Source organism: Calliphora vicina, chromosome 2 (genome assembly GCF_958450345.1).
Source record: "Calliphora vicina chromosome 2, idCalVici1.1, whole genome shotgun sequence".
Taxonomy (NCBI): domain Eukaryota; kingdom Metazoa; phylum Arthropoda; class Insecta; order Diptera; family Calliphoridae; genus Calliphora; species Calliphora vicina.
In genome coordinates, this window is record NC_088781.1 from 68,840,846 (window position 1) to 68,860,781 (window position 19,936).

General features: G+C 29.0%; 1 protein-coding gene across 4 annotated transcripts in view; it reads left to right on the top strand.

Annotated features, from left to right (window-relative positions):
• CLIP-190 (Cytoplasmic linker protein 190) overlaps positions 1–19,936 on the top strand; it is a 114,354-nt gene that overhangs the window by 40,566 nt on the left and 53,852 nt on the right. The gene's annotated exons all lie outside the window — the stretch shown is intronic.

Genomic DNA, 19,936 nt, shown 5'->3' on the forward strand with positions numbered 1-19,936 from the left:
TTAATTTTTTAATTTGTTTCATGGCATTATTTTTCTTTTAAATTGCTCTGAATAGAGACAACAACTATAATCGTATTAGCTGTGGTTCGCAATATCTCCAGCTGTGACGAATTGTTTTTTGATCTTCTTTAGAAAATTTTGTAATTTAAAGAGCACAGTAGGACAATGTTATAAATTTTATAGTTTTCTATTGTGAATCACAAATTTTAATGTACTATGTAGACGAAATTTTAAAATAACATCCAATCAAGCTGAGCAACATTTTTAATTACTCTTAGGCTTTCCTAAATGAACAGTGTATTCCAGCAGATATTTAAGAATTTAATAATGTCAAAGAATGGATCGGGATTTCATCATTTCAATATAGGTGAAACATAACTTTGAATATTGAAGTCAAATCGTGGCGCTGAGATCTGCTGAGATTCTCACATTCGTAATTAAAATAACTTTCCTAAGCTTCTTGGCTACATCATTATATATGTATATTAGGCTGCGTCGTTGTGCATTGTGGGCTGCCGAAAAAATGTACAAAGGCTCATCGGGATTCATGTTCTATGGGTCATTCCAAGAAACTTTGTCGAAGAATTTCATTATGAAAAAGTCAAATATTCGTAAATTTTTAGAACAACTTCGTCAATTTCCCCTAAAAAAGGCTATAAAATTAAAAAAATAAATCCGAAAACGCCCACTGGCAACAACCACATACATATTTGACTAGAGGAAATAACATTTTTTTTTGCCTCGAGTCTTGAATATTTTGAAAAAATACCTATTTTGAAAAATTCGGATGCTCGAAATTCATTTTTGAGCAAATCGCGATGCGCCTTTTTTGCAAACAATTTGACCCACCATAATGTATATCTATTAAGGATGAAATCACGATTTTCGGGATATTTTGATATTTTAGAAAGGTTTTTGAAGCTCCCGAATTACCTAGAAAGCTAAATTTCAGCATATTTATCCAGATTTTTTAATTTTAATCAGGGAGCAGCACATCTCCCTTGCATTGACAGACTTATACACAAGTTTATTAATAAATTCGAGTTGACTATGAACGATGCTTTTCGTCAGTGTGTTATATTCGGCTATGCCGAATCTTGTATATTTAATTTTATCACGACATTAATTATTATAAGACAATTATGAATGTTCAAGTTATTTTCTGAAGTGGACCATGTATGGGAACTAGGGACAAATGTAGCCCGATGTTCGCAATACTTTACAGTATAATTTCAGAGTACTTAGAACTTATTTAGTGCAAAATTGTATAAGGATTGCAGCATACTCAACCTATTTATAACTGCTCAAACAGTATTACGGAGGAAAATTGTATGGGGCTAGGAGAAATCATGGACCATTTTCAATACATTTTCAATTTCCTAGAAATCATTTTACTATGAACACAGCATATGTACTCAATACAAAAGTTATACAATTTTCAGTTTTGTTATGGATTTCTCACTTTTATAAAATTCATGGTGGGTGTAAATGTGAAATATCTTTTGTGTCAAATTTATTTTAATTTATTTTAATTCAATGCATTAGTTTTTGCTTTGTTATATTTTTACTTAAATATATTAACGAAATAAATAGTTTTTCTTATTGAGTTTGATGTTTTTTGACGTTTAACTGAAATCCCGATCCCGGAATTTACATTTCTAAAATCCCGAATACCGAAACCCAAAACCCAAAAATGACGCTCTCATACGAATGCAAGTATTAGCCCCCTGAAGTTTAATTCAAAACAGATGTTTCGTATATATACTATATATGCAGATCTCAAAATTGCAATTTATTTAACAATTGCTATCAGATATCTTCATTACAGTTCCAACTTATTAAACGTCTTAAAAATTTAATTGCCTTACAAATAAAGTCCCATAAAATTCGTTTTAAAACTGTTACAATATCCATAAATAAATATATATTTACTGAACTTTTCTATATAGAAAACAACTGTTTTGAAAATGTGTATTTATTTAGCACATGTTTCCCAACTAAGACACTAACCAGCCTTTGTTATGACTCAATTCATTATTCAATCGTGTTCTAAGGTGTTTGGCCATATTTATTCAATTGAAAAAATAAATTGTATATCTATTATAATTGACCATATTGATGAATTCATTGAGTAAAGAATATTTCATAATAAAATTATTATTTATTAATGAACGCAAAAATTACATTAATTATGCGCATCAGGTTTGCACAATAGAATGATTTACAAAATAATAAGGGGAAGTTTCAATGGAATTGGTTTTTTTCTATCATACATTTGTTTATTTATCTATTTGTTATATAAAAAACATTAATTAATTAGTTTTTGTCAACATGAACAAAATTCTTAATAAGGTCAACGAAATTAGCAAATAAAATTATTGTCAACCGCAAATCAAGTTCAATGATGAGAAGTTTAAAAAAAGAAGCTAAATCATAAAATCAATTAAAGTTAATTGACTCCTTCTTCAATATTATGTTAATCTAAATTCGAAATTGAATTATAAACGTATGTTTATAGAATACTAGTTGATCGTCCCGGCTTCGCCCGGTAGCATTTACTAATGTTCTTATTTATTCACAAAAAAAAAAGAATTTCCGAGTTTTACCCGGAATTTTTTAATTTTTTTTTCTTACAAACCATCTCCTGAAAATTTCAGTCGAATAAAAAAAAATCAGCCAAATCGCTCCAGCCGTTCTCAGTTGATGACATTACATACATGGACCATTTCGTTTTTATATATAACTACTATAACTTTTATATATAACTACCGCCCCGGCTTCGCCCGGTAGCATTTACTAATGTTAGTTTGTCATGTTTCTCCAATATCTTATTATATATGGGGCATTTCACGTCAAGTGAACCAACTTTTGAAATCGATGTCTTCCGATCGCGATGAAATTTGCACCAATGTTAGTTCTATTGGATAGTAATTCGGACACCATTTTTCAACAAGATCGGTCAAGAACTCTCTGAGTTATAGGAGGTCAAAATTTGACATTTTGGCCAAACAGGTGTTTTTTTTTATCCATATAACTTATTACCTATTGTTCTTAGCAAAATGTGTCCCAAATAGTTTAGATAGCTATTTATGCAATCTTTCGAAAAAAAAATTAAAAAAATTTAATAAAATATTTTTGATTTTTTTTTTTAAATCAAAAATATTTTTGACTTTTTTTTTCAAAATGGGCCCTTTTTATTATTTTTTTTAAGAAAGCTTAGGTCTTTTCCTAAGCGACCTATATGGTCGCTTAGTGGGATGCGAGTGGGATATCTATCAAAAAAAATATTTTGTAACTCAAGATTTAAAATTTTTTAATTTTTTTGCAAAATCAAAAACTTTCACATAAGAAAGCTTATGTGTTTTCATTTAATTTTTTTCTTTACAAACCATCTCCTGAAAATTTCGAATCGAATAAAAAAAAATCAGCCAAATCGCTTCAGCCGTTCTCACGTGATGACATTACATACATGGACCATTTCATTTTTATATATATTGAAGAAGATTATTTGATTTTATTGCAAAACAAGTAAGAGAGCTATATTCGGCTGTGCCGAATCTTATATACCCTTCACCAAATTATACTTAAAAATATTTTTTAAATATTATTATTTAAACAAAATTAATTTTTTTTTAAATTGTTTTTAAATTTTTTAAATTTTTTTTTCGAAATTGTTTTTTTTTTTTTTTAAAAAAGTTTTTTGCAATTTTTTTTTAATTTTAAAAAATAAAAATTTTTGGAAATAGAATTTATGACAATAAAAAATCGGGTTAAAAATAGTTTTCCCGATTTTTACCCATTGTAGGTCCAACTTACTAACCTTATATATGTACATCGTTGCAATGGACTTTGAAATATCTATCATTAGATATCCATATTGTCTATATTAATGAATTGGGGGTTGTCCCGGTTTTTTCCTTATATCTTAGCCATTTTCCAACCGAGCCGGAAGAATTCCCGATATATTGATATATGAATCATGTATGTAAGTTATTTGGGGGATACGAAAAGTTGATTTCAACATACAGACGGACATGGCTATATCGACTTCGATATCTATAACGATCCAGAATATATATACTTTGTGGGGTCGCAAATGAAAAATGTAGAAATTACAAACGGAATGACAAACTTATATGTATATACCCTTGCCACTAATGGCGAAGGGTATAAAAATATAGTATCTAATATTTATCTTAAGAATATCAGATAAAAATTTAAATTATAATCTACAGATTTCATTTTTTTCCATTAAATTTATGTGTAATTATTATTTGTGGTTATTTTAATAAAACCGGAAATTATAATGTCAAATGTTTAAACTCGAATATATATAAAAAAAAATTGTCTTAAATTAAAAGTTGTTGATATTGAAGTAATCAAAATGTCTTAAGAATTAAAATAAATAGTCTTAATAAAAATATCAAATTAAATATTTGTCTATACTTTCGGACACTCCTTGCCACTGAAAATAATAAAAAAATGCATAAATTTTTAATGTTTTCGCTGTTAAAAAAGTTATTAAACCAAAGTCACGATTTATAGAACGTTTACAATTAATGGCATTAATAAAATTGATCGCGATATAAATAAATTTAATGAAATTTTTCTAATTTAAAAATTAAAACATAAATATAAAATGTCATTAAATGTAAATGGCAGACAAGACGCGGCCAATTCACAGCCGGTATTGTATCAAGGTATCGTTGTATAAATTTCCAAAAAATGTTCTCTCAACCTAGATTGTGATTAAAACAATTGTTTGCATTATGTCAAACATCCATATGTGTTATTTTCTTCATTTCAATTATGGCATCAATAAACGTTTCATTTAAGTTTAATGCTTAAAATTTTCTTAATCATTCTACTGGATTTACTGCATTTTAAAGATAATCTTTATAATTTAGAAAAGCATTCAGGTGGAAAATTACAATAAAAAAAAATTTTACAATTTCCGCCGGTGATTTTTAAATAACACTCGCGCTCACTCACATAATCTATCAACAATCTACACTCTAGATGATAATTTGCATTAAATTTTTGTATAAAATTGTGTGTTTTTTTTAGAAAAAATTTATGAAATTCATGTGGGCTTGAAAAAGCTGGCTCAGTTAGAAAACACCACCACCATCACCACCCTGACAACAACATCATCTTACATGTCAAAAACTTGTTGTTTATCTGTATTACGGGTATCTAACTATTAGTTAGATAGTTTTACATAAACTTTAACAATTTTATTTTCAAAAGCGCCCACAGAGCAAACGATGGTCCACCTCCTTGTCGTAATGCAAAAAAAAAGTAAAACCAAATAGTAATGCTGAATTGTTTATATCCCCTACATGCTAAATTTAAGATTTAAAAATTTGTTTACAATTTCTTTCATAGTTTTAAAAAGCTACTTATTAACATACCGTTAGCTTAAAGGGGGGTCACACGGCATGTATTTCATATGTATTGGGACATGTATTCGATACATATGGAACTCCATGTGCATGTCAAAATTCATGTTAACATACCATTCATAATTTCCACGTTCACACCTACATATGTAATTACATGTGACATAACCTCTATTAGTTTATATGTCTGTTGTTTTTAACTATATATATATATTTAAAACATTTTTAAATCACAATAAATATATTTAACCCTCCGTTAGTCGCAATCATTTTCAATCGAGAATAGACGCAATGTATCAAATTGATATCAATAAAAAAAGCGCGTTTCAAAAATAATCTCTTCACTTTTTTATTTCGAAAACAAAAAAACAATAAATATTATTTTATCAAAAAATAGCTTAAAATGTAAAAAGAAAAATTTACAATAAAAAAACGTTTGCCTGTATCAACCAGATCAGTTGCGAGTAACGGAGGGTTAATGCAATGAAACTTATTTTGTTTTGATTTTTCTCTACTCTTTCTTGTTTTGTGTTTTTTAATTAGCACTCACACGCTGTTGAATTTCAAAATACACACTTGGTCAATTCACAAGGTATCCTATTATGTCATATTGTCAAAATGTCCTAATATTTCACAATGGTTTGAAATTAAGGCAAGCTAAAAATATCCTAAAATAATAATATTCTGTATGCTATGTTTATTGTGTTATCGTATCCCACTAGCAGAGACCTGCGCCGAACGCCTAAGAGCTGCCGAGTCTTGAAATATTAGGACATTATGACAATATGACATGATAAGAGACCTTGTGAATTGACCAACTGTTAAACTCACGAAAATATAACATGCTCTAATTGCATAAAATGTCACAAGTGATACTCATGTATTTTACATACACAAAGTTTCATATGGATCACACAGTATGTATGTATATGTTTACATGTGAAAAAATGTCCCAATACATGTCACAAAACACTTGCAATACATACCGTGTGACCCCCCTATTAGTGAGCAAACATGCTAAGTCCACTATTTATAATAGGGATGCCAATCCCGATCCTGAAAAATCCAGGGATTTTTGTAAAACTCAGTCCCGTTTGGCATCCCTAATTTATAACAATTGAAATTTTTTAAATTTTTTTTGTTGGTTTTACAATTATTTAGTTTTTTATATTGTGGTATGCTATAGTGCTAAGTCCATTTTGTGATATGCAAACGTGCTAAATCTACGTTTTTTTTTGCCAAAATTATTACTAGAGTATTAAAACCGACGATAGGCCAACCGGATTTTTTATTGTTATAAAATTGGCCGTTTTCGGTTTTTTTAACTTTTCGTTTTTTTGACAATCTAGGGTTTTAACACTTTTAATTGATTTTAACAATTCAAAAGCAAAACATGAAAAATCCCCTACAATCGCAAGCCATTAGACAACGTGCAACTTTTCCTTACATAAACAGCAATTAGTTTGGATAAAAGTGCATGTTAGTTTACTATATTTTCTATATCTTTACAAAATGTAAAATAAAGCGTCAATTGTTGCTGGTTTACTAGCATAACCCAGTGACTTCACGTGATCCCACAGGAAATAATCGAAAGGTGTCAAATCGCACGACCTTTGAGGCCAATTGACAGGTCGTTTCTCGAAATCAAGTTATCTCACACGGATCAATGTCATCCATATTTTCAAACAAAAAAATCGTTGATCGTGTTGCGGTAACGATCTCCATTGACCGTAATGCGAGCTCCCGCTTAATTTTTGAAGAAATAAGATCCGATGATATAGGGCTCCCTTTAAAAAGATATGTGGGTAAAATACAGTTTCAGCTCGACTCTAACATACCGTTACCGAAATAACTGCAATTACCGTTGTCGCTAAAATAACGTTACCGAAATAATCGCAAATATCGTCACCCCTACATTACCTTTAGCGAAATAATCTGAATTAGCGTTACCTTTGAATCGTTTCGGAACTATACCCAACCTTGAAGAAAATACTTCAATACAAAATTTGAAAAAACTTTAAACGAATGGGAAACATCCGTAAATGTAGTTTCAAACATCAGACGTTTAGGGTGGATTAGAAAACTTCGTATGAACCTCAAATCATATAGTATAATTCAATTTAATTCTGATTTTTCAAGCCTTCAACGCTATTGAATTTACACTAATGAAATTTAATCATATTTGAACCACATCTGCTTTAGATATAACATAACAATATTCCGACTCGAGGACTTTTAAGTTCGAAAAATGTAAAGTACATTTTCAAGGGGTTCCTTTTATATATTGTTACAAACAAAATGATGAATTTAAAATGGACCTTAAATTTGTATGATGATTTAAATAACAAAACCCCTTTAAGCGGCATTTCATTTAGTTGAAATAATTTTATTTAAATTCTTAATTAATTGTAAATCTATACATGTCATTGTTCTTGTTGTAATTATTGTTGTAGCTGTTTAATGTTAATTAAATGTTGTTTAATTGATATTTGTTTTTTGTTTGCTTGTAAAATAATCAACTCAAGAAAATAAAATTCAGATAAGAAGAGGAACAGAACTGAGTCGAGTCGTGCAAAGTGGAATGGAGCGGAGCGGAGCAGTGTAGAGTCAAAGAAATATGACCGTTTGTTAGATATTTTCTCTCGTTATCGTTGTGACAGCTCAGTGACATGTTGATTGTGTAACTGTAAGTAGTTAATACAGTTAATACTTGTACGTTGTATGTATATAAATAAATATTATATTTACATACAACTACATAATGTATTTAGATACATACTCTTACTTGTAAATGCGAATTGTACCTACATAAACTTTTGCAATAATATGGTCATTGATCTATAGTATTATTTCATTTCATTTCGATACTCGCAAGTATTTCAGTACTTAATAGTTTTCAAACGGACAGACAGCAAATTCAGCGTGTAAAAATATTGTATGACAAACAATAACAAGTGTTTGTTGTTCAATATTAAATGGGTTAAAGCGATTTAGTTGTTTTGTTTGAGTTTTATTTATTTTACAATTAAATTAAATGGTGTTATTTATCATCCCATTCCATCAGATCAACTGATATCATCAATCTTTATATGGATATTTCAATAGTTTTTTGAATATTTTTGTTTCATTAATTGCAACAACAGCACACTGGTGCTGCTAACATACGAGTTGAATAAACTTTTCGAAAGACCTAGAGTGGGTTTGTTTTCATTTATAAAAAGGGTTCAAAAACTTGAGATCTCTCAGAATTTTTAGAAATATGATATGATAACAAAGAAAATACATTTTTCCCCAAAAAATTGTCTAGAATTCATGAATACACACAGAGAAATCGGATTCGTATTAGCAACCGAATTTGTTGCCAATCTAATGTGATCGAATTTTTCAGTTGTGGCTACAAATTCTTCTTTATCAACTGACTTTCTGTTGATAGAACCGAAAATTTCTACGTGGAAAAGAAATATCAGTTTGGTCTTCTCTGGCCGGCAAACGGCAACAATCATTGTGTTAAAGTGATTAATCAGCCAGTGTGGATTAACAAAGCGCAGAGCTTAGCAACTAGAAGTTTATTTCTGCTGCATTCAAACCTGAACAACAATGAGGTCGAATAAAATACATTTAAGGATGTTGTCTTGTTAATTTTCAAACAAAAAAAAAGTAAAACGGCGCCACAAACCAAACAAAAATTCTGTTCAATACCCAGTCAAAACATTGCAATGAAAATTAAAAACCAACAACAAAACTGTACACAATTTAAAATAGAAAATACAATAGAAAATATACTCTACTCGTACTTGCCAGACAAAATATTTTTTTTTGTTTTGTTCACAGTCGGTACTCGGTGTTTGATGAATCATTTATCATGATACTACATACATATGTATATACACACAGATACATGAGCAAACACACCTCACTACACGATATAATTGCAAAAAAAAAACATGAAAACAACAACAAAAATCACTTGCAAACTAAAGGACAGACGGACATACTAAATACTGTTTGTTGGAAAGAAAAACAAAATAAAAATAGAAAATAAAACAAAACAACTGATTAGATCTCAACTAGAAAGAGAGTGAATTTGTTTTCTCTAAATAATGTTGACAATTGGAAAATAATATTTAAACGATCCCATGACTTTAATGGATTTACAAAAAATACTTTAAGAAGGACCGAGTCAATAAAAATATCTACAATCCACAAAGGTTTCATGGTCTTCATTTTTTGAGCCCTTTCAATCTTTACGGTCACAGGAATCAGTGCATATCCCGAGGTTGTGGAAGAGATTTCAATGGTATTCCAATTAGGTTTTAGTTTAGTTGTTATCTATGGCTGGAATTGGTTGTTGTCCAAGTCTGAAATATCCTCTCTCTGAGTAATGGCATAACACATTTACCTTAAGGAAAGGTCGCAGCCTTGCATGATCTTTTCGGTACTATCGAAAAAAACACATGACAACAAAGTGTATATTATGGTGAAGGTATCCTGAATTGTTGAGGCCCTAGTTGTCTAAGGGGTAGACCAACTAATAACGAACTGGATGGGGAATATGCTGAAGAGATTTGGGTATGAATATTGCAAGGGCAATTGTGAAATCATGGACCAGGGAAAACGGTTTCGAGGTCAAATCAGCCAAGACCGAATTATTACTTTTTACCAGAAGATAAAAAATTCCGGAATTTAAAAACTGACTCACCTTTCCCTTATGCACAAGATTAGTCTGTCCTTCTATTACTGTGTCCAGTCTGGATACGAACTTTGATAGGACGTTTATGATAAGAATACTGACAATTGATATTTACATGGTCTTGCATCAATCAAGGATCTCAAATGCAAGATACTCAGGTTAAAATATATTTTCAAATGCATTTGTTCCCTGGCCTTGTTTAGGCAATATCTTGTCGAGGACATGCATTCATACTGTGAAATTAAATTGCTGACAATTGCGCAACAATCGGATTCCTTTGGATGAACCGTTGGCTCTAAGTGACATTCATATCCCATTGGATGATAAATTGCTCTGACACAGGAAGGACCAGGACTCTCTTGGCAAATTCACTAAGTTGTTGGAATTAGGAGGCCAATTTGTATTAGTCATGTATAATTCACATGAATATATGTATGTATGTGAACAACTTAAAAGGGTATCACAATGGACCTAAAGTCCTGTGAATGTACTCGCAAATTTCGATTATTTTATGTAAACTAGCCGAATCTTTCCTGATGCATTTTCAGGACTATATTTAAATACAGTTTGATAATCATTTTTTTCAAGTTCATATAAAAAATGGACGGACCTTGGGGAATTAAATTTTCTTCATATATTCACAGTTGTTCAGAAATGTATTTAAAATGGGCAAAAAACCGTTTGGACAGAATAATGAACCGTTATCGTACCCTTTTTCCTTTTAGGTTACCGCTTCTTAGCTGCATTTCTGTAAGCATTTAGAAATGGCTATATACAGTCGATAAAGTAATTTAGCTCTAATTTTTTCTATTGCATTAATTTTTTTTGCTGGGCAGCTTTATGCTATTTACTCCAATATAAATCCGCTAACAAGCCTAATTGCTAAAAAAAAATTACAGCAAATGTTTATAATTGCAGCACAAATTGCTAAGTATGTACCTACTTATACATATTTATTCTCTCTAATTGTTTGTATAAATATTGAATTTTAAAAAGTTCCAAGTATTAGACGACTATTACTGCTAAATTATTAGATAAACATTTTACTACAAACTTGTTTACATACAATAAGACAACAATTTCATTTTATTTTTATACAAATCCGCCATTAAGAGGGAAGTTGTATTATTATTGTTTGTAAGTTAGTATTTATAATTTCTATGGATTTCCCATCATTGTTGCTTTATTTAATGTTTGACTTCATCAAACACAAACTGGAATCATTTTAAATGGCAACTTAAACAACAATCCAAACTAAACACAATAAATAACGCAAAAAAGAGCAGAAATTTGTGGCATAATTTCCTTAATTCCATCTTTAATGCTGGCGAAAGTTTACAAAATGAAATGTATAAATATTTATTACAATATATGTAGAAACACAAACAAACAAAGCTACAATAAAAATATTAAATAATAATAATAGTTTTAAACATTAATGCTAGATGATTGTACCTTTGTATAAAACTAGAAATAAAATAGAGAAACGTCAAAAAAAACCTCAAAAACAAAAGAAAACTGAAAAAAAAAACAACGGCGTGTAAAACTTAGACTGGTTTAGTTTAATTTGGTCTCTCTTTGGTTGGGTATTAGTGATTTTTTATTTGTGAATTTGGTGTTTTGTTTAGTTAGTGAATGTGTTTGTGTAAAAAAAAAAACAAAAATAATATTTTTCTTTAATAACAACTTTATTTATAGTCAGCAAAACAAAGTTACCAATAATTGAAATTAATAAAAAATCGTTAATCATAAAGTAAACATCCATAGAAAATTTCAGATTTTTATATCGTTAGCTTAGTGTGCAAACATGCTAAGTCTCTTTTATCAAATTATAAAGGAGACACAAAAACCCTTCTCAAATCCTTGGTTTTAAAATATTTTTGAAATCTGTTTTTATTCTTATTTGGACTTACCACATTTTCTATTACTTATTTTGTTTTTCTTAGTGTACTCAGCAAATTTTCCTATAACATGTTTACTTTACTTTTATCGTTTTAACTTCGTTATTTGATTTAAAGTCTCTATTGTCACTAAAGTTGCAATCAAAAGTCAGCCTTTTTGATATCAGGACTCGAGAAGACAATAACTATCAAAATTATCAAATATTTTCTTAAACAATTAAATTTTTTTAACATGTTTTGCTATTATATTCTTAATAACGTTGTTATACCCAATTCTATTTGACTGAGATAATAATTTTTGCAAATTTGACAACATAAAATGCATACCACAAAATGGACTTAGCTCTTTTGCTCCAAGGTTAATCCTATTATATAGTAATTCAGACAAAATTTTCAACAAAATCGGTCAAGAACTCTCTGAGTTAGATGGGGTCTAAATTTGACATTTTGGCCAAACAGGTGTTTTTTTTTATCCATATAACTTATTACCAGGGCAACCAAAATTATGCAATATCATATTTTTTGCTGTGCGTCGTATAAACGTATGAGTTAGTTATTTATCCGTTTCAGACAATTTTAAGAATTTTGCCATCGATTTGTTAGTGCATATTTTTGCATATTTTGCTCTTTACAGCATATTTTATCATATTTTGCTTTTTATAGCATATTTTGGCATATTTAGCTCATAACTGCATATTTTTGTTGCATATTTTCTTTTTTTAATTATTTTGTTTTCTTAATATAAGTTTATTGTTTGCATTGTAATTTTTCATTTCTATATTTTACTATTTTTCAGGGTCCAATGATAATTGGCCTAAGTTACTTAAAGAAAAAATTAGAATACCCATAATCGCCTTATCTTCATTGAATTTTGGTGGATTTAAGGGAGCTTAATTTCCGTATATTTGAATTAAATTAAAAAATACAAACACAAATATCAACATTTAACAAATAATAAAAAATACGTAAAAAATGTACCCAGTAAGCACCAAAGTCCCAAAAATTCAAGCACTTGAACATTTTGTTATAATTTGACTTGAATGTAAAAATAATTATGTTTTAAACTTGAAAAATATTTGAAAAATTAAATATTTTTCAAACAAAAAACATATGGCTTAAATTTATATTTCCTTTTTACTGGATAATGATATTGAGATAAAGTGTAATACAACTGCAATTCAATTGTAATTCAATTGCTTGACTATAATTAAAGGCTTGAATTACACTTGCATTCAACTTGAATTCCAGCAAAAATGCTTATTGGGTAAATAAAATTTCAAAATTGTATGTATTATAGACAATTTCTTAACAAAATTTTGGATACATTTTCAAAATACAAAAAAAAAACTTAAGTTTGCTTTAGAAAGTTATGGTTAGGCATTGACAGTTTACCATTAATATAAAATTATTAAACAAATGTTCAGAATATTAAGATCTATTGAAAACCTCGCATTCATTGTTCGTTGATAGATTTACACAAATTCTAACGAAGATATTAGATAGATAGAGGAAACAATGCTAAGCGTTTTGCTTGTCTGCTGATACAGCCAGAGTCTCTGACAGGAATCGAACTCGCAACTCTCAGATTGATAGTCCAGCACACTATCTTCTAGTACATCGGGTCACCCATTTTGAGTCCCAATGATAATCACCGCAGTCTTAAATAAAAAATATCATTCAACAATTGTAAGGCTTTTTGATAATTCTATTTAAATTTTTGAAGCCGAATTTATTTAGATGTTAACCTAAATACATGATGAATGCTCCAAAATCCATTTAAATTTGTTCACCAAAAAATTAAACACCCAACGAGTTTTTTTTTAAATATTTAAATGATAAAAAGGTGGTTTTTAAATCTACATGTAGAATAGAAACATTTAGAGAAATTTATGCAGAACATCCTCTCCCTACTAATCCTATACATATTGGGGCACATGAATTCAGAAAGTCAAATATTATCCTAATAATTACTAAACAAATTTTAAGTATTAGACAGTTTAAAATTGAATTGATCAATTGATTAAGATTGTCTAAGAAACTCTACGGAAATTTAAAACAAAGAATTTGAAAACTTAAGTAAATACATAGTAATTTATTGCAATAATAAAATGAATTGAATCAGACTATTTTCATGTATAATTACCAAATTTAATTTATGAGCTCAATATTTTTTTTACTTTCTACTTATTTGTTTAATAAAACTTTGAAATTCAACAAAAACCAACTATTTTTAAGTGCATATTTTTTATATTTTAAGAGCATATTTTTCGTTTTTAAGTGCATATTTTATGCGCATAAAACACTTTTTTTAGAGCATATTTTTGGTTGCCCTGCTTATTACCTATTGTTCTTAGCAAAATGTGTCCCAAAGAGTTTGGATAGCTCTTTCTTCAATCTTTCGAAAAAAATATAAAAAAAATTTAATTTTTTTCCGAAATCAAAAACTTTTCTGAAAATGTGCCCTTTTTTAAAGTATTAGGTCGATTCCTTTAAGAGGTTTTTGGTCGCTTAGTGGGATATACACACAATTACTAAAGTATACGTACGATCGACTTTTTGGGCTTTTTTTAAAAAAATCTATATATTTAAAAATACAAGGCCTGACTCACTCATGACTGATGAGTCAATGAATGAATGAATGAATGAATGATTGAATGAATGAATGAATGAATGAATGAATGAATGAATGAATGAATGAATGAATGAATGAATGAATGAATGAATGAATGAATGAATGAATGAATGAATGAATGAATGAATGAATGAATGAATGAATGAATGAATGAATGAATGAATGAATGAATGAATGAATGAATGAATGAATGAATGAATGAATGAATGAATGAATGAATGAATGAATGAATGAATGAATGAATGAATGAATGAATGAATGAATGAATGAATGAATGAATGAATGAATGAATGAATGAATGAATGAATGAATGAATGAATGAATGAATGAATGAATGAATGAATGAATGAATGAATGAATGAATGAATGAATGAATGAATGAATGAATGAATGAATGAATGAATGAATGAATGAATGAATGAATGAATGAATGAATGAATGAATGAATGAATGAATGAATGAATGAATGAATGAATGAATTAATGAATGAATGAATGAATGAATGAATGAATGAATGAATGAATGAATGAATGAATGAATGAATGAATGAATGAATGAATTAATGAATGAATGAATGAATGAGTCAGGCCTTGTATTTTTAAATATATAGATTTTTAAAAAATAGCCCAAAAAGTCGACCGTACGTATACTTCAGTAACTGCGTGTATATCTAAATATATATCCCAATAAGCGACCAAATAGGTATTCAAGGAAAAAATCTAAGCTTTCTTTAAAGAATAATAAAAAATGGGTCCATTTTAAAAAAGTCAACAAAAATTTTGATTTTGCCAAAATTATATATCTTGAGTTACAAAACATTTATTTTTTTAGATATCCCACTCGCATCCCACTAAGCGACCAAAAAGGTCAAGGAAAAGACCTAAGCTTTCTTATAAGCAAAAAAAAAATAATAAAAAAGGGGTCCATTTTAAAAAAAATAAGTCATCAATGATTTTGCGAAAAAAAAATCAAAAATGTTTTGTTTTGAGTTACAAAACATATATTTTGATAGATATCCAACACACATCCCAAATAGGTCTCCACTTTTTCGCTTATAAATACTTTAACATTTTATCAGGATATTGATAAAAGTCCTGCGATGAGCCTTTGGCATTATTAGCTTTTATTGTAAAATAGCGATACATTTCGATAAACTCTAATTCTGCAAGTAGTAGAAACATTACTAGTTAACAGTGCAACATTTTCAGTTCATTGACTTTAATAATATTTACTCCCAAGTGTACTGGGCCAGAATACTGCTAGTATAAATAAATATTTTTCAATTTTATTCAGCTTAATTTGAGCATATATTTAACTTATTGCGTTTTACTTTATATTCCTTTTCATTTCTAAATCAAAGCAACAAATATTTAGCAATAATTTAATAATTGTTTATTGTTAAAGAAAAAAAAAAGCATGGCTTCCATAACGAATACCTATATAAATCGTATTGAATCTAATTATTTACAGTATGAGGCAAATATGTTGTTGCAATCTCAAATCAAACGATTAATTTATTCACTATTACGAATTCATAAATTGCCCTGGTATTCGTATTTTCATAGAGCTTTTAAAAACATAATATTTGTAGCAATAACCAGAGTGCAAGACTGTATGTACAATTCTTTACTTCTGCACAAGTTCAACGAGGTCAAAAGTAAATTATTATTGTTGTTAACCCAACACAGATACCACAGATAGATATGGACCAGAAAAGAAAATAAATTTGTTCATAAACAATCAAAAGAGTACAACAGATAATTTAACTTGTACGAGTATGTCTTATTTTTCATCCCAAGACGTAGACGAAATTCAAAATTTCAACTTCATTAATCTTTCGCAAGATAATAATGCACACCGTCATTTGAACATGAAAATATTTAATGACATGAATACGTACAATGCTGGTGTACTTAATATTTACGTGTACCCTACTAGGCACCACTTAGTTGTTGGGTCATTATAATTTTGTGACCATTTTTATAAAATGTTTTAAAGTACGAGTACTACAACCTTGACCAAAATACTACAATGTCTTTGAAGTTGTTTCAAACAATGAAACTGTAATTCAAATTTCTGTTTGTTTGTTTATTTACCTTTAAAAATGTAAACTTTAATTAAATTTAAAATATTTATACATTGAACTGAAGTTATATGTATTTATTTACACCAATTAACAGGATATTAAAATGTTCTTAGTTATTTTGATAATAACTTGTGCTTTTTTTAATATATACATATAACACTGCACATCAAAAGTCGAAAAATTGTAAAGTCCATATATTTTTGAAACTACACACTTTTATATAGATCTACTGCATTTTCAGTTTTTCATCTTGTGATATTTTCATGCGTTAAAAGGATGTAAAACTCTTTTTTTTAATTTACACTTGCCCTATCATGACGAAATGGATGTCAACTGGGAGAGGTTTATCTTGACATCTCTAGATATAAATTTGTTTTAATTTATCAATTGTTTATCGATTGTGTATAAAATCAAAAGTTGTGGACAGATTTTAATAATTTAGAGCTTGTTTTGCTTGGAACTTTGTTTTCTATGCGCGTAAAAAAAAGTGTAGCTGCATCCAATTGCCGTTTTAAGAAACAAAAAATTCAAAATTTTACTAAAAAAAATTTATTTCTAAAACTACTCCGAAGATTAAAAAAATGTTCAGTCTTTCTTTTGATATGGATGTATATCTCGTAAACAAGAGCTAACCTAAAAAAACGTTTAGAACCACTGGATTCACCGTGCTCGAATTAATTTAATCCACCCGTGTGACAGATAAAAGTATCAAATTCGAGGACAGTGTTATTAATTGGAATTTGATCTTCAAGTCAAAAACTCGCTCTGTGAGTAGTCTGGTAAGTCAGGTGGCGTACATCATATTTTTTTTCTTTGAATTTCAAAAATACTCTTAATGAATTTATTCAACTTTTTTTTGGTGAATTCGCTCACTTAACGATTTCTAACACAGTAAATTTTTATCGAATGATATGAAACGCAAAACAAATATACATATATTATAGAGTGTCCCTTAGAATTAAATTTTTGGAAATGTTGAGACGGTACCCCCTGAAAACTTGTGTAATGACATAAAATACCACCAAAAAAATTTTTAGCTTGTTCTAAGAAGGGCAACCCGTGCCGACTTAGCGATTTAGTTTTGAGGTGCATTTACAAGGGGAAAAATGCATTTTTTTCAGTTTTTGTAAAAATTTTGCCATTAAATAATTACTTTAGCAATTTGATTTAAAAGAATCGAAATGTGTACGTAATTGTCGTTCTAATAAGATATAAAAGACTTTTGTCTTAAAAAATGGTTAAAAAATGTTAAAGTTATTTAAAAAATGTTAAAGTTATTTAAAAATCGCCAGGCCATTAACGTGTCTCAGGCCACTAGAACATGAAATGTAGGAAAATCGGCCCAAAAATATATAACATTTCGCTATTTTTCCATGATAAATTCCAAATATTGAAAAATTTGACCTTTGACCTTCTCGATTTAAGGGTTAACGTTTTCCGATTTTAGTAAAACTTTCAGATTATATTTAAAGTTACCGGGAATATAATATTCTGAATAGCTTTTGCTTAAAAATCATAACAGAAATTCGGCTCATTCGCCAAAATATGGCCAAAAAAAATAGTTTTTCTCGAAAATCTCAAAATTTAAATCGCAGGTACGGAAAAATTATAGGAGGTATTGTCATATTTTTATTCCCTATTATGTTGTCCATAAATCCCCATGTGATGATCAAAAAATTCTGAAATTTGTTTAACAAAATTTGTTAAAATTTGAAATTGGAGTTTTGAAACAGCCATTAAAAAAAATTATTTTTTTGGTCATACCTGGGAATAGGTTAGCGGTATCCTACGAAGACAAAAACTCATATACAAGTAAATATGGATATATTCTAAGTAAAAATAAACTTTTATTTTAATATTTCTCAAAATATGTTAATTTTGTTCCTACATTTCATGTTCTAGTGGCCTGAGACACGTATTTTATGTCATTACACAAGTTTTCAGGGGGTACCGTCTCAACATTTCCAAAAATTTAATTCTAAGGGACACTCTAATATATTATATATGCAATTATTTCTTAAGTACCAACTGCAATACTAAGGAAGTGAGATCGAAAAAATCTTAACATACATAAATTTTAATAAAAAAGAAACCATTAAACCAACAGTTTTTATTTTTTTTTATTTGATTGAAATTATTATTACAACTTAAAAAAATATTATTTTTATAGTTCTAATCAATAGTGATGAATTTATCAACCTTTTCAGGAAACCCTTTAATTAAGGTTTTTATAGTGCTATCTGTCACTTTGTTTGAACAGGTAGTCCATCTCCGTTTAAAATCTACCTCACTTTTGGACACCTTTTTTGTGCTCTTCAATTCACTTTTAACAAGAGCCCAATATATCTCCACTGGCCTTAACTCCAGGCAGTTTGGAGGATTTGCCTCTCTTGGTACAAATACCACATTATAGTTTTTGTTCCATTCAAGACCTTTCTTACCATAGCGACAGGATGCCAAATCAGGCCAAAAATAAGTGAACACATTAAGGGCCATTATTACAACTTGTCTTTAAGTTCCCAATAGTAAAAGTTAACGCCCTTGGCAGGGTAGAAAATGCATTCCAATTTGCGAATTGTCTAACATTTTAGTATTCAATAATTCAGAGAATAAATTATTACAAATAAATTATAATAAAATGAACTTAAGCCTAATTAAAAATTTGCTTTCAAATTATAGTAAAAGTTAACTTTAAGGGTACCTTTTTCTATTGATTAAAGTTAACTATTACTATTGGGAACTTAAAGGCAAGTTATAATAATGGAACTAAGAAGTCTTATAAATTGAAGCATCCTCTTTTGTAAACATTCCTTGATGTAAATTTCGGTATTTATAGAGCCATTTGTAACAAGTGTTTTGCTTCTTTTGCCGCAACTGCATATTGCTTGCCATACCAAGAACTTTTTGGGAAAATTTTCTGCATTTGGGTCCTAAACTTTTCTACAACATTCCCTCGAGCATCAGCAACATAAAAATATTGATCCGGAAGCTGCGAAAAAATTTCCAGAACATAAGTTTCGACATCTATATTGCAGCAGGTATATTTTTATACCCTTCAGCTTCGTGAGAAGGGTATATATAAGTTTGTCATTCCGTTTGTAATTTCTACATTTTTCATTTCCGACCCTATAAAGTATATATATTCTGGATCCTTATATATAGCGGAGTCGATTAAGCCATGTCCGTCTGTCTGTCTGTCTGTCTGTCTGTCTGTCTGTCTGTCTG